Here is a 13,162-nt window from a genome sequence, read left to right as displayed (position 1 = left end):
GGAGGAATGGGGGAGAGAGGCCCCGTGAGAAGGCTGTGGGGCAGAAACTATGCCCTCCGGAGCACGCCAAGTTTGAGCAAAAGCACAAAACTCCACTTAGAAAAAAGGCAGAAAAGAGAAGAAATTCTTAGCCCAAGAACAGGGTTTGAAACATGGCGGAAATGAAAGAAAAATGGAGAAAGGGACGTTCAGTTACTAAGAGGAAAAGAAACGGAAAGAAACGGCACGGTGAATGCGGAAACAGCCACAGCACACAGAGACATGGTAGGGCAGTCAGTTTCTTCTGGTCGTTAGTCTGTCTGCCAAACAGCACGATGAACCCTCCCAACGCTGAAAAGTAGGAAAGGCTGAGAGAGTTCTCTCTGTCCTTGCGGTTCGTCTCTCAAGCCGACCAACTGCTCTTTCTTTCGCAGATACCAGCTATCTCATAGGAGCAAGCTTCCAAGAGAAACAGTCGCACGTATTTAATAACACTATTGAGAAGGAAAAGGTACTGAGCCACTCAGAGAGAAAAAGCTTCGCTAAAGCAGCGTATAGCGAGAGACACCACAGAACTCTTACTTTTTAAACACCAGTTATTACCCCCGGAGGGGCATGCACCGGGCCTGGAAACACTGCAATACCAAGTCGATGCGCAGAGTGGACGGAGCAAGCTCCTACTCCAACTCCCAGCTCCAAAAATCCATTTAATATGTTGTTCTCGGGTAGAGAACGTATCAGATATTAAACTGATAAGAACAGATACTACACTTGATCTTAGCCAAAAGGCCGAGAAGCGATACCCAGCCACCTGCCATCGCTGTCACCGTCCTCCTCTCATCCATATTGGACTCAGTGTGACCCCTGTCACTGCTCACTCGAGGTCTCACTTCCTTTGCTTCGGTGACAATACTGTGGGTGGCACTACACCACACTCTCGTGCAGATTTTTTATTCTCTACATTGTAGAAGAGGAATTCTGGATCTGTTGCAGCTTCGTCGTTCTCGGGCTGAAGCGCCATTTCTGATTTGCATGCCCCGCCCCCGCTCGCCCAAGGGGGGCGTGGCTCCGGCGGGCTGACCTTATCCTCTGGGCTGCTGCGGGGGAGCTCTTCTTTGGCATCAATGCAAGCGGACACAAAAGACCGAACCGTAGGGGATTCCGGGTGGGCGGCTAGAGGGGGCTGTGGGAGGAGCCGTCGGCTGAGAGTTTTCCTGAAGACGAGGTCGCAAGACACATTCGCTAGAAACGCCCAGACTGCATATGTGTTAAATAGGCCTCCGCTTCGTAGGGTCGGGTGGGGGACTCATTCTGAGTCCCGGGAGCGGAAGATCTAGAGGGGGGCTTCCCAGGGCCGGTGGGTTCATCTCCCTGCCAGGCGGAAGGCGGATGGCCCACAGTGGGGAAGGGAGGAGGTGTGTGGATGTGGAGGGCCGGGCTGAGCAGCTGGAGGGGATTCTCTCCAACTCAAGCGCCTGCGTCCGTCGGTGCTTCTACGAATGAACCCAGATGCCGGGCTTCCTACAGAAAGCTTCCTCTGCCTGAGACCTCCTTTCCCTACACCTCCTCCTCACCTGTCTAATTCTTAACGCAGAGCCTCTGGGCTCCGCTTGGGCTTCAGCTGCCCCAGCAAGCCTTCCTCGTGGGCTCTTCCGCACCCCACCCCAGGATGATTGCGGCCCTCCTTTGTATTTCATCCCACCCCGGACTTCAAGTCCACCATTCACCACTCGTTGGGGGCAGTCCTTTATCTCCGCCACTGAAATCTGAGATCCTTGAGGGCGGCGACCCTCGTCAGCACTTAACCTCTGTATCCCAGCACTAGCCCAGTGCCCGGCCTGTAGGAGGTGCACAGGAAACGTTTGTTGAGTGAACAAAAGGTGTACAAAACAGACTGAATCGGGGAAGCACTTAGGAGGGTCCTGGCCCGATCCAGGGCTGAAGAGGGGAAGATCTGGCCTGGGGTGGCAGGACACCAGAGAGGAGAGTGACTGCCAGGGACGCTCTGGGCATCAAGGACCGTAAATAAATTAAGGCCTCTGGCAAAGCGGGGATAAAGTTTCGCAGCGGCAACGCTTCTCTGTGGCAAAGGCTGCAGGCTGCCCAGGCAGCGTAAACCTTTTCCATCCCCCTTCCTAACAGAGCTTCACTTTAGTTGGGGAGTTTCTATTTCTTTCACTGGATCTCAGAAGAGCTAGAAGGTATCACTGATGTAGGACTGAAACCCAGTGGGTCGTTTCACCCTGCCGCAGGGAAAGCCTGATGGCGGGGGCTGCCTGAGCCCTTCCCAGAGCCCGCCCCTCTGCCGAGCGCTCCGTGTGTATTAACTCATTTGATTCTCCCCATAACTCCACGGGGTGGGTATTAGTATTATTATCCGGGGCCAAGACTAGGTGAGGCCAGTGAGAAACTAGCCTTCGGGGCGGGGAGGTGGGGGGACATTTAAGGGAGTGCCGCCCCGAAACGCTCTTCAGCAATCAAGATAAGTACTATTTTGATACAATTCATCTTACCTGGATTCTAAGATAATCGAGAGATTTATTTATTTATTTATTTATTTTTTAATAATTAATTTATTTTGATTATTTATTTATTTATTTTTGGCTGTGTTGGGTCTTCATTGCTGTGTGCTGGCTTTGTCTAGTTGCGGCGAGCGGGTGCTACTCTTCGCGCGGTGCGCGGGCTTCTCATTGCGGTGGCTTCTCTTGTTGCAGAGCATGGGCTCTAGGCGCGTGGGCTTCAGTAGTTGTGGCACACGGGCTAGTTGCTCCGCGGCATGTGGGATCTTCCCGGACCAGGACTCGAACCCGTGTCCCCTGCATTGGCAGGCGGATTCTTAACCACCGGACCACCAGGGAAGTCCCGAGAGATTTATTTTGATTACTGGGTTTTTGGTGCTCCCTGAAGTTTTTTGGCCAAGACAAGCGCCTCACTCGTTTCCCTCCACTCTCATCCCCATTCTGTTGACCTGAGCTGTCACAGCCACTAGCCACTCGCAGCTGGGGAGCGCTAGGAAGGTGGTTCCTCCTAATCCATATGTGCTGTTAAGTGTAAAATACACATGGGATTGCAAAGGCTTAGTATTAAAAACTATCAAATATCTCCGTAATTTCCGTATTAATTACGTGTTGAAGTGATATTTCAGATATCTGTTTTTGTTTTTTGTTCTATTTTTGTGGCCGCGCCGCAGCTCCCGGTAACCCCGACCAGGAATCAAACCCGGCCCCCCCACCCCCACCCCCCACCCCCGACCCCGACTCCTAACCACTGGACCGCCAGGGAATTGCCAAAGTATCTTGAGTTAAAGAAAACATTAAACTGAATTTCACTCGTTTCTCTTTATTTTTTAACATGCCTAAGAATATTTAAAGTTAAGAATATTTAAAGTGTGTGAGGGAATTCCCTGGCGGCCCAGTGGTTAGGACTCGGCGCTCTCACTGCGGGAGGGGGGCGGGGGGGGGCGGGGCCCGGGTTCCATCCCTGGTCGGGGAACTGGGATCCCGCAAGCCACGCGGCGCTGTTAAAGACTGAAGTGCTGCTGAGAGGCCAAGCAACTTGCCTAAGGTCACACAGCTAATGTGAAACAAAGTCAGGATTTGCATTCAAGCATCTCACTAAACACTGGGGCCTCGGTTTTTTTTAAATTGGGGATCATGATTTTTTAACTGGGGATAATGATAATGCTTCTCTGATTAGCGGACTTGTGAAGCTACGCGTGGAAATGCAAGCCCATGGGAATGTCTTGATAAGTACACTCTAGGGAAAGTCACTTCTTGCCTGTAAAACAGAAATAATTCCATTTTACAGTGCTGTCAACTATCTCCACCTACCCACCCGGAGCTATTCCTGTTTCACATCCCACTTCACCTGGTCTTATTTCTCTGCCGGCTGCCAAGTCGTTATTGACACCTATGATTGTCACGTGGCATAGTTATACACATAGATACGGACACACAGACACATAGGTATGTAGGTCTACTCACGCATATACAGATATGAGTGCTGTACTGCTTTTCACCTTGATGGTAAAGGCTTTGTTTGCTGCTCTTTCCTCAGCACCTGTGGTAGTGCTCCGTATGTACTTGGCACTCAGTGAATATTTGTTGCACGAATGGATGAAGGTCAAATGAGACAATGTGTGATGTGCTTGACAAGGCTCTTCAGGCCCCCCCCCCCGCCCCCCATCCCATGAGCCCTGTTCAGATCTGTGTGCATCAGACCACCTTCTGCTCAACTCATTTGGCTTCCCTGAGAAGGGGTGGCTGTGGTCCAAACACCCCACCCATCTGTTCATCTCTCACTGGCCTCCTCCTTGTCCTGCTTGGTGTTCTGGCCATCTGGGCCGGTGTCTTAAGTCCCCATCCTGGGTTGGAGGCGCCCTGAGGGCAGGAATGGCTTCTGGACTGCCTCTGTCTACTCCCAGCACCTGCCCCGGGGTGTCACATCACTTACAGGTGATTTATGACAAAACAAGTAAGAATAAATATTTGCAACCCCAATCACAGAAAAAGTACTTATCTTTCTAACACATAACGAGCTCCTAGAAGTTATTATAAAAGAACAACCATTCAATAGGGAAAAAATGGGTGAAGGCCAGGCACAGAAGTATTTTCCATGTCACAGAAAATAAAAAGTGGCTCTAAATAAATTCCCTCATCTCCCCCCCCCCGGCCCACCCCCCCATCCCCCCATCCCCCCATCCCCCCATCCCCCCATTCTTATCCTCCCGCCCGGGCCCGCTGGCTGCCCTGACCGGGACAGTCTGGTCAGCTTCCAGGTCAGGAGGCCAACATGAGCGTTGCATCAAGGAGTTCCAGTCCAGAGGCCAAGAAACCGTTCGTGGGGCTCAGATCTGCTCACCGACGGTTTGTTAGTGCCTCTGTGTGTGAGCCAGGCACTGCTTATGGCACATTCCTGGTCACAATCTCATTTTTACCTTTACAGTACCCTGAGGAAGCGTTATCACCCCCAAGTCTCAGAGGGGAGAGAGGCTGCCTGACTCACCCACGATGCTTCCAAAGGTCTTCCAAGGGCAGAGGCCTCCCCCCGAGGCCAGGCAGCCAACGGTCAGGCACAACCCTTGGCTCATCCATTCTTCTCTCTGGCAATGATTTGCTGAGTGCCTCTGACAAGCCAGAGCTGTTAAGAGTTTGGGGTTATAATAACAGATCTCTGTTGTAGATTTACAGGAGAACATTGAAAGTACTCATCGTCAGGGAGAATATACAGCCTTTAGGGTCACTTTCTAGTAATCGGTTCTAGGCCCTTGCTGCTCAAAGTGCGGTCTGTGACCAGCAGCATCCACATCGCCCAGGAGCTGGTGAGAAACGCAGGATGCAGGCACCAAGTCAGACCTCCGGTCTTAGTTTGATGGGGCTGCCAGGGCTGCCAAAACAAAATGCCACAGGCTCGTGGCTTAAAGAACTGAAATGTATTTTCTCACCGTGCTGGAGAGACTGGAAGTCCCCGATCAGGGTGCCAGCGTGGCAGGGTTCTGGGGAGATCCCTCTCTTGGCTTGCAGATGGCGCACTTCCCTCCCTCTCCTCACGTGTTGGATAGAGAGAGAAAGAACAAGCGCGCTGGTGCCCCCACTCATTGGGGAGCTAATCCCAACAAGAGGGCCCCACCCCTCCTGACCTCTTCTTAACCTCATTGGCCCCAGAGGCCTCCCCTCCCACTAGGGCTTCAAGATACGAACTTTGGGGGCACAATTCAGTCTGTGACCCCTACTGAACAAGAATCTGCATTCCAGTAAGGGCCACAGGGGAGCCCTGTGCACATTAAAGATGGAGAAGCACTGACTTTGTAAGTCACACACACTGGAAAAGAAATGGCACTGGGTGGTCAATGTGTACATATTACTCTGTATGTTTTCTGGGGAAGACTACACTGGCTTCCTGGGCCACACTAACAGCTATGAGACATAGAGGACTGTGTGTGTGCCAGTCCCTTGGCTGAGCACTTCACACATTTCATCTTACTTAATTCTCATGATAACACCAGGAGATAAGTATCTCCATCCCCTTTTACAGAAAGAGACGTTGAAGCTGACAAGAGATGAGAGCAGTGTGCCCACGGCCTTACGGGGGTCTACGCTAAGGCCAGGTCTGCAACTCCTCTCCCACGTCAGTGATGGCGGTAAAGCGGTCCCCCGACCAGCAACATTCTCAGCCCCTGAGAACGTGTTAGAAAGACACATTCGTGGGCCTCAGAGCCCGAGACGCACTGAATCACAAACAAACTCCGGATACGGGATCTCAGCACTCGGTCTCATTTACGGTTGGCGTTGTGTCTGCACGGCTGTGCGCCGGTTTTTTCTGGGCACAGGCCACTCTTTCTCCTTCACCGTGGTGAACGAAAAAAAGAGCCAAACCACGCAGAGACAAAGCAGAGAGCACAGTCAGCTGCAGTTCGTTGGGCTTCCTCTCCAAACAAGAAAGCAGCCGCGCCCAACGCTGCCCAGTGGGGAAGTCGTGGAAAAGTTTCCAGTAAGAGTGTTTTCTCTCTCTAGAACGCGAACACCCGTAACCTATGCACTTCGATCTGCCAGAACGAATCCAACCGAAAGAACTGCGGAAACACTACTGAGAAACTAAAAAGCAAAAAAGACACTTCAACTCTCCAAACGTGGAAAATTTACTAACCAACCGGGCGACGAACAAGAAACAGAAACACGGATCTTCCTTTGTGAGTTCGAGATACTTCCCCCAGAGGGGTGCACCAGTCCTGGAAACACTGCAATACCAGGTCGATGCGTAGAGTGGACGGAGCAAGCTCCTACTCCAACTCCTAGGCTTCAAAAATCCGTTTAATACGTTGTTCTCAGATAGAGAACGTATCAGATATTAAACTGATAAGAACAGATACTACACTTGATCTTAGCCAAAAGGCCGAGAAGCGATACCCAGCCACCTGCCCTCACTGTCACCGTCTTCCTCTCATCCATATTGGACTCAGTGTGACCCCTGTCACTGCTCACTCGAGGTCTCACTTCCTTTGCTTCAGTGACAGTACTGTGGGTGGCACCACACCACACTCTCGTGAAGAGTTTCTATTCTCTACATCGTGGAAGAGGAATTCTGTACCTGCGGCAGCTTCGTCGTCCTCGGGCTGAAGCGCCATTTTCAATTTGCATGCCCCGCCCTTTCCGCGCGGGTAGGTGGAGCCGCGCGGGTTGATCGGCCCAGTCCCCGGCACCGCCTCTGCGCGCATGAGCGGAGGCTGGGCTGGGGCGGACCTCTTCTTTGGCACCAGCTCTCGCGTAAAGACAGAATTCAGGGGAATTGGGGTTGGGAGAATAGAGGAGGGCGTCTGTGGAATTGATGTGCAGCAGACTGGTCCGAGTACGAAAAACGTCATCTGGTCTTCACTGTGAAGACAATAGGGTCCCACGGGCTGGCTCTGTCCAGGCCGAAGACCCAGTCGAAGGCTGGGAGTCCAGGAGTGCCTGTCCGGTGTCGCCTGGCAGGGGCTGCAGAGAGAACTTGGGACCCGAGATCGCGCCCTGCGAGCACTGCTGCCCTGGTTGTCAGGACCCCCGCCCTGCCCCCGCTGCAGGCCACTAGGGCAAGCTCCTTCACCTCCAGAGCCTTAATTCCCCAGCTGAGAAGTGGAAACCTTAGTGCCTACCGTGTGGGGCTGAGGGAGTATAAAGGGAGCTAATGAGGCGACCTTGGTTTGGTAGTCTAGAATGTGGGCCCTAGGGTCCAACGAGGTTCCAGTGAAGGCGTCATGGCCGTGACACTGAAACAACTGAGCAACTGTATTGCCTGTAACAACACAATAGGGAACATTTATTGTTTGGGCCGGGCTTTGCGCTAAGTGCTTTCCTTATATCAGACTTTCAAAGTTTACCTACAGACGGAGCGGTTGACACAGAGAGGGTGAGCAACTTTGCCCCAGACTACACAGCTAGTTAGCGGAAGAGGTCGGATCCATCCATGAAGAGCACGGGACCTAGAAGAGGGCACCAAAAGAAAGAGAAGTTGTTCTTGTGTGTCCCGCCCGCTATGAGAGTAAGTGTTGCTGAGCCTGACACACAGGTCTGTCTGAAGAGAGACAGGAACGAGCTGTCTGGTGCAGCGGTTAAGAGCAGACACTGGGAACACCTCGTCTCTAACCCCTCTCTACCTGTTAATGATCATGTGACCTGGCGCGTGACTTGGCCTCCCCGCCTAACCGTGTGTCTTCCGTGTAGCCACATTACCCGTAAATTGGCGATAAGGAGATGAGAAATTATTAGACATAATCTTAAGAATTACGAGACATGCCTGGAATATGGTATTCCTGTAAGTACCAAACATAAGGGAAAATATCGCAGGCAAGTCACTTCTCTGTAGCTTACCCTCTTCATCTAGAAAATGAGAACATTAACATATAGTCCTGTGCTTACTCTTTCCTCATTCACCTGGCTTTATTTTACTCCATAGCACATATCACCTGACATCTTATACATGTATTTGTTTATTGCCTTCTAGCCTAATAGCATGTAAGCTCCAGAGCAGGGAACTTGGTCCGTTTTGTCCACATTTATCTCCTCAGTGTTTAGAATAGGGCCTGACATATACTAGACACATGAACACATGAATTTGATATTTCATTTCTTTTTTTTTTTTTTTAACTTCATACCATATTTTCTTTATTTATTTATTTTTGGCCGTGTTGGGTCTTCGTTTCTGTGCGAGGGCTCTCTCCAGTTGCGGCGAGCGGGGGCCACTCTTCATCGCGGTGCGCGGGCCTCTCACTATCGCGGCCTCTCTTGTTGCGGAGCACAGGCTCCAGACGCGCAGGCTCGGTAGTTGTGGCTCACGGACCCAGTTGCTCCGCGGCATGTGGGATCTTCCCAGACCAGGGCTCGAACCCGTGTCCCCTGCATTGGCAGGCAGACTCTCAACCACTGCGCCACCAGGGAAGCCCAACACATGAATTTGGTTGAACACATGAATGTGTAAATATTCAATAACGCAATTTGTCCATACAGAAAGAGATTAGCAGACCTCCTGGCTTGTGGTAATTATTACGACCCTCACTGTGTTTCACTACATTTCTGCTTGCTTCCATGTTCATCAGGTCATCCTGTGCTCACCAATTTAGCTTCCTAGGTATTTTGATCTTTAGAATGAGGGACCTGGGATCGCAGACACGCCTGTTGTGTCATTGCAAAGGAGTATCTCCCTTTGTCAATTAACGACTTAGCATTCTAATTCACGCACCAGCTTCCTGTGAGTTTGGTTAACGTGAGTCAGTGCCCCTCAGCCAGCTCACATCCATGTGTACAGACCAAAGTGCCCATAAAAGTTCAGGCAACACCAGGACGTGGCTGGCTGGTGAGCCTTTGTCCAAGTGTCCTACAATCTCACTATGGACCCAGTTATCATTGCTGCCAGGGAGTTGGAAAGGATAAGCCAGAGACAGAGACTGGAAGAGCACAGATAGCCTTCTCAACCAGTGCCTGTTTCCCACAGCCTTGCCCAACCATCATGTTATCTAACTTTTGCATAATATCCAATGTTATCTCTTACTATGAGCAAGGTTGTACCGCTTTTCATGTGCTTGAGATCCATTATTATTTTCTGTGAACTGCACGTTCCTATCCCCTGCCCGCCGTCTTTTGAACTGTTGATCTTTTTGTGTTTCCTTCTCTAACCTACTTCACATTTGTCCTAGTATTTGAGTTCAGGTATACATCTGACTTGATTTTGTCTGGATGGCTACCCAGTTGTCCCAATATCATATATGAAATAGTCCATCTTCTCATCAGTTTCAGATGCCAACTTTATCATATTAAAAAGTGTGTGTAAAAAAAAAAAAAAAAGTGTGTGTATACACACACACACACACATATATACATATATATATACACATACATATATATATATATGTATGTGTATATATATATGTATATATATATATTGGACTTCTCTTTTTTTTTTTTTTTTTTTAAGGATTTTCTTATTTATTTATTTATTTATTTATTTATTTATTTTTGGCTGTGTTGGGTCTTCGGTTCGTGCGAGGGCTTTCTCCAGTTGCGGCAAGCGGGGGCCACTCTTCATCGCGGTGCGGGGACCGCTCTTCATCGCGGTGCGCGGGCCTTTCTCTATCGCGGCCCCTCCCGTCGCGGGGCACAGGCTCCAGGCGCGCAGGCTCAGCAATTGTGGCTCACGGGCCCAGCTGCTCCGTGGCATGTGGGATCTTCCCAGACCAGGGCTCGAACCCGTGTCCCCTGCATTAGCAGGCAGACTCTCAACCACTGCGCCACCAGGGAAGCCCTGGACTTCTCTTTTTTTAAAAAAATCTTCTGATATCCTGTTTTTAAGAGTCTTGATTCAACTGATTCTCTGGTATCACCCCTTAACTCTGTGCCTGTCACTGTGTGGGTCCTGGGATCACACAGGTGAACATGACCTTGTCCCCGTGGTCAGCAAGGGGCATCTGCCGTGTTCTTCCATTCCTCTCCTCTGGCTGCCACTCAACCACATCCACGGCTCTTTGCTGCCGGGGAAGCCTTGCACACTCAGATAAGGTCTGCCCGCGCCAAGGCTGCCAACTCCAAGTGCTTCTACGTGTTCCATCCCTGGGCATCAGAGGTCTGCCGGGTGCCCTGCCGGCTGGGGAGGACAGCCTCTTCAAGTCCAGGCCTCACTGTATCTGTTTTTCCTGGCCCTGCAGCAGCCCTGCCCTCACCTCAAGTTTTACCCTGACCTCTTGGACAGCTCCCTCAGGTTCTTTTCCTCACTTGTCAGCTTTCCCTAGTTGGAGAGACAGGGAGGGAGACACCATTTTGTTTTCTCTGACCTCCTCTCCCTTCTCTCTGACCCCGCCCTCTCGCCCTCAATTCTCCCTTCTCCCGCCTTCTCCTTTTTCCCAGCCACAAAGCAAAAGCTTTCGCTTTTATGACTAGCAACAGAACTGGATCAGTCTGTCTGACTTTGCAGTCGGAAAGGGAGATCGTTTTCCCCAGCAACGTGATCAGGGGTGTGCGTGGACCAGCAGACCGTCGGCTCCTCGCCCCCCCCCCTGCCCCCACCCCGAACGTGCCCGGGGTCCTGGCGCTACAACAGAAGAGTCTGTGTGCTGGCGAGCAAGTTTCCTGTCCAGCTAGACTGGATCCATCAAACTCAGTTAGACTCAACCAAGAACTGGGCTTTTCAAAACTTGCCTGCCATTACGGAGGCCAGCAAATCCCCCACATTTTCTTTTTGGTCTTTCAACAGCCCCCAACAGAAGGCGTCACACTCCATAGTGATGCCTGATTTTGTCCATTCCAAGATGCCCATCTTTTTCGCACCTTTACATCTCAGAAACCAGGATGCGTCTTACATTCGAGGCCCGGAGGAGAAAGCACTGTCGCTGTTTCCATCGCAGCACGTCTTTCTTGGTTTCTTTTCGTCCTGTCTTTCTTAGGGCTAGGTAAAATAACGGTACCTCTCACAAAAGATGGCATCTTAAATTCGTGAACTACTACAATAATAAAAGCCTCTGTTTATTGAACCCGACGTGTGACATGGATTATTTCCTTCCATCATCACAACACCTCTAGGATGGAGGTATTATTACCCCTACCCTGCAGGGGAGGAAACTGATCAGAGTGGCAGAGCCGCTAGATCCTATTCGCACGCCTGATCAATAATGCAGCCGGTATTTCATAAGGTCTACCCGGCCCACGCTGCTTCTAACTCTACTCGCTGTTCTTTCCACAACAAAAGATTCTGGGTCTTGTATAATAACAAGCTCTATTAAAAATGCAATGTGCAAGTGGCTACAATCAGTTAACAGCACGGGAAGTTCCCTGAGGGCTGATATGAGTTAAAATCCAAATTGACAGGGGGTGGAGTGGGCTACGGAGTAGAATCTAGAGCTGGAAGGAGTTCTGAGGTCAGAGGCGGGGTTGGGAGAGGCAGCGTGCACAGGGAAGGCATGAGAGGGGCTCAGAAAGGGAGATGAGAATGGGGAGGGCGCAGTCTTGGCAGATTTGCCCTGAAAAATCCCTCCTCTCGCGCAGGAGGACTGGCTCGGAGGGTTGGAAACAGTTCCCCAGATTCAGCCCAGCCCACCTCCCCCACCCTGAGGGTCTCCACAGCTGAGCCCTGTTCTTTCTAAGGTAGGAGGACAGTAAGAGGGAAATCGAGGGAGGGAGAGATACCAACAGGAACCCGCTTCCCCTTTTGCCCATTTAATGACTGAGACAGTCAAGTGCCTTTCCCTTTCTCTTTCTCTTAAAATGGGAACTTTCCACCTAAATATTTGCAGAATTCGTTTAGAGGAAGATAAATGTGCTGTGAAAATAAATGTCCAGTGACAAGCCTCCATTTCTTTTTTTGTATCTGGAGACCCTTGCGTATCTGTTGTTGCAAATGACATCCCTGGGTGCCAGGACGACGAGAAGGGAGTAGCACCTCTTTGAAAAGGGAAGAAAGAGATCCAGCAAGGCTCAGGTCCCACTGGCCCCTCAGCAGAGCTGGGGCACCCCTAGCAGCTGGCCACAGCCAGATGCCCACTGTGACGGCGGGCACTTCCCAAGCATCCTATAGTGTCTTCCAACAACCTTCAGAGGAAAGGCTCAGAGACGCTGAGTGACCTGCCCAAGTTCCCCCAGGTAGTCGGTGACACAGGCAGGATTGAACCTGAGTCTGTTTGACTCCAGGGCCCTTAGATGACTCCACTAGACCGGCTGCCTGAATCGACAGACTCTCTGCTTGAGGTTCAAACTCTCTGTTTGAACCGGTTTTCAGGTTCAAGGGCTGCACCCTGCACCCTCCCTCCACCATCAACAGTGTTTGAGGCTGAGGCTGGGTTGAAGCCCCTTCTTCACCTATACCCTTCCCTCGCTTCCAGTAGGACTCAGCCTCTGCTGTTTCTAGAAAAATTTATATCTTTGGGGAAAGACCAACAGTCTACCCAGTCCCTGCCCCCAGAAGCCCTCCTGGGCTTCAGGAAACGACCCCCTCCCCTGGCCACTCCACCTCCTGGACACCCAAGGAGTTCAAAATGAGTCCCCCCAGAATGTGCCACTTCGGCCTGGGGTTATTTGAGTTGAAGGCAATGGAGGCCCCCAAAGACACAGGAAGAGCTTTTTACCTCCCCCTCAACTGCCTAAAAGAATTTAGATAGGGGGCCTGGCTCACAGAGAGTTATTATCAGAGACAACTTTTATCTGAGAGACCCGTCTGCATAGCAGGG

The 13,162-nt window shown here is 51.0% G+C and overlaps 2 non-coding genes across 2 annotated transcripts; both read right to left on the bottom strand.

Annotated features, from left to right (window-relative positions):
* Positions 1–589: 589 nt before the first annotated feature.
* On the bottom strand, positions 590–780 carry LOC114237713 (U2 spliceosomal RNA). The gene has a single exon (XR_003623225.1). It is a non-coding gene; the product is annotated as a U2 spliceosomal RNA (small nuclear RNA).
* A 5,910-nt stretch (positions 781–6,690) lies between these two features.
* On the bottom strand, positions 6,691–6,882 carry LOC114237714 (U2 spliceosomal RNA). The gene has a single exon (XR_003623226.2). It is a non-coding gene; the product is annotated as a U2 spliceosomal RNA (small nuclear RNA).
* Between the last annotated feature and the right edge of the window lie 6,280 nt (positions 6,883–13,162).

This window comes from Balaenoptera acutorostrata, chromosome 20 (assembly GCF_949987535.1).
Source record: "Balaenoptera acutorostrata chromosome 20, mBalAcu1.1, whole genome shotgun sequence".
Taxonomy (NCBI): Eukaryota; Metazoa; Chordata; class Mammalia; order Artiodactyla; family Balaenopteridae; genus Balaenoptera; species Balaenoptera acutorostrata.
This window is presented reverse-complemented; position numbering and strand designations above follow the sequence as displayed.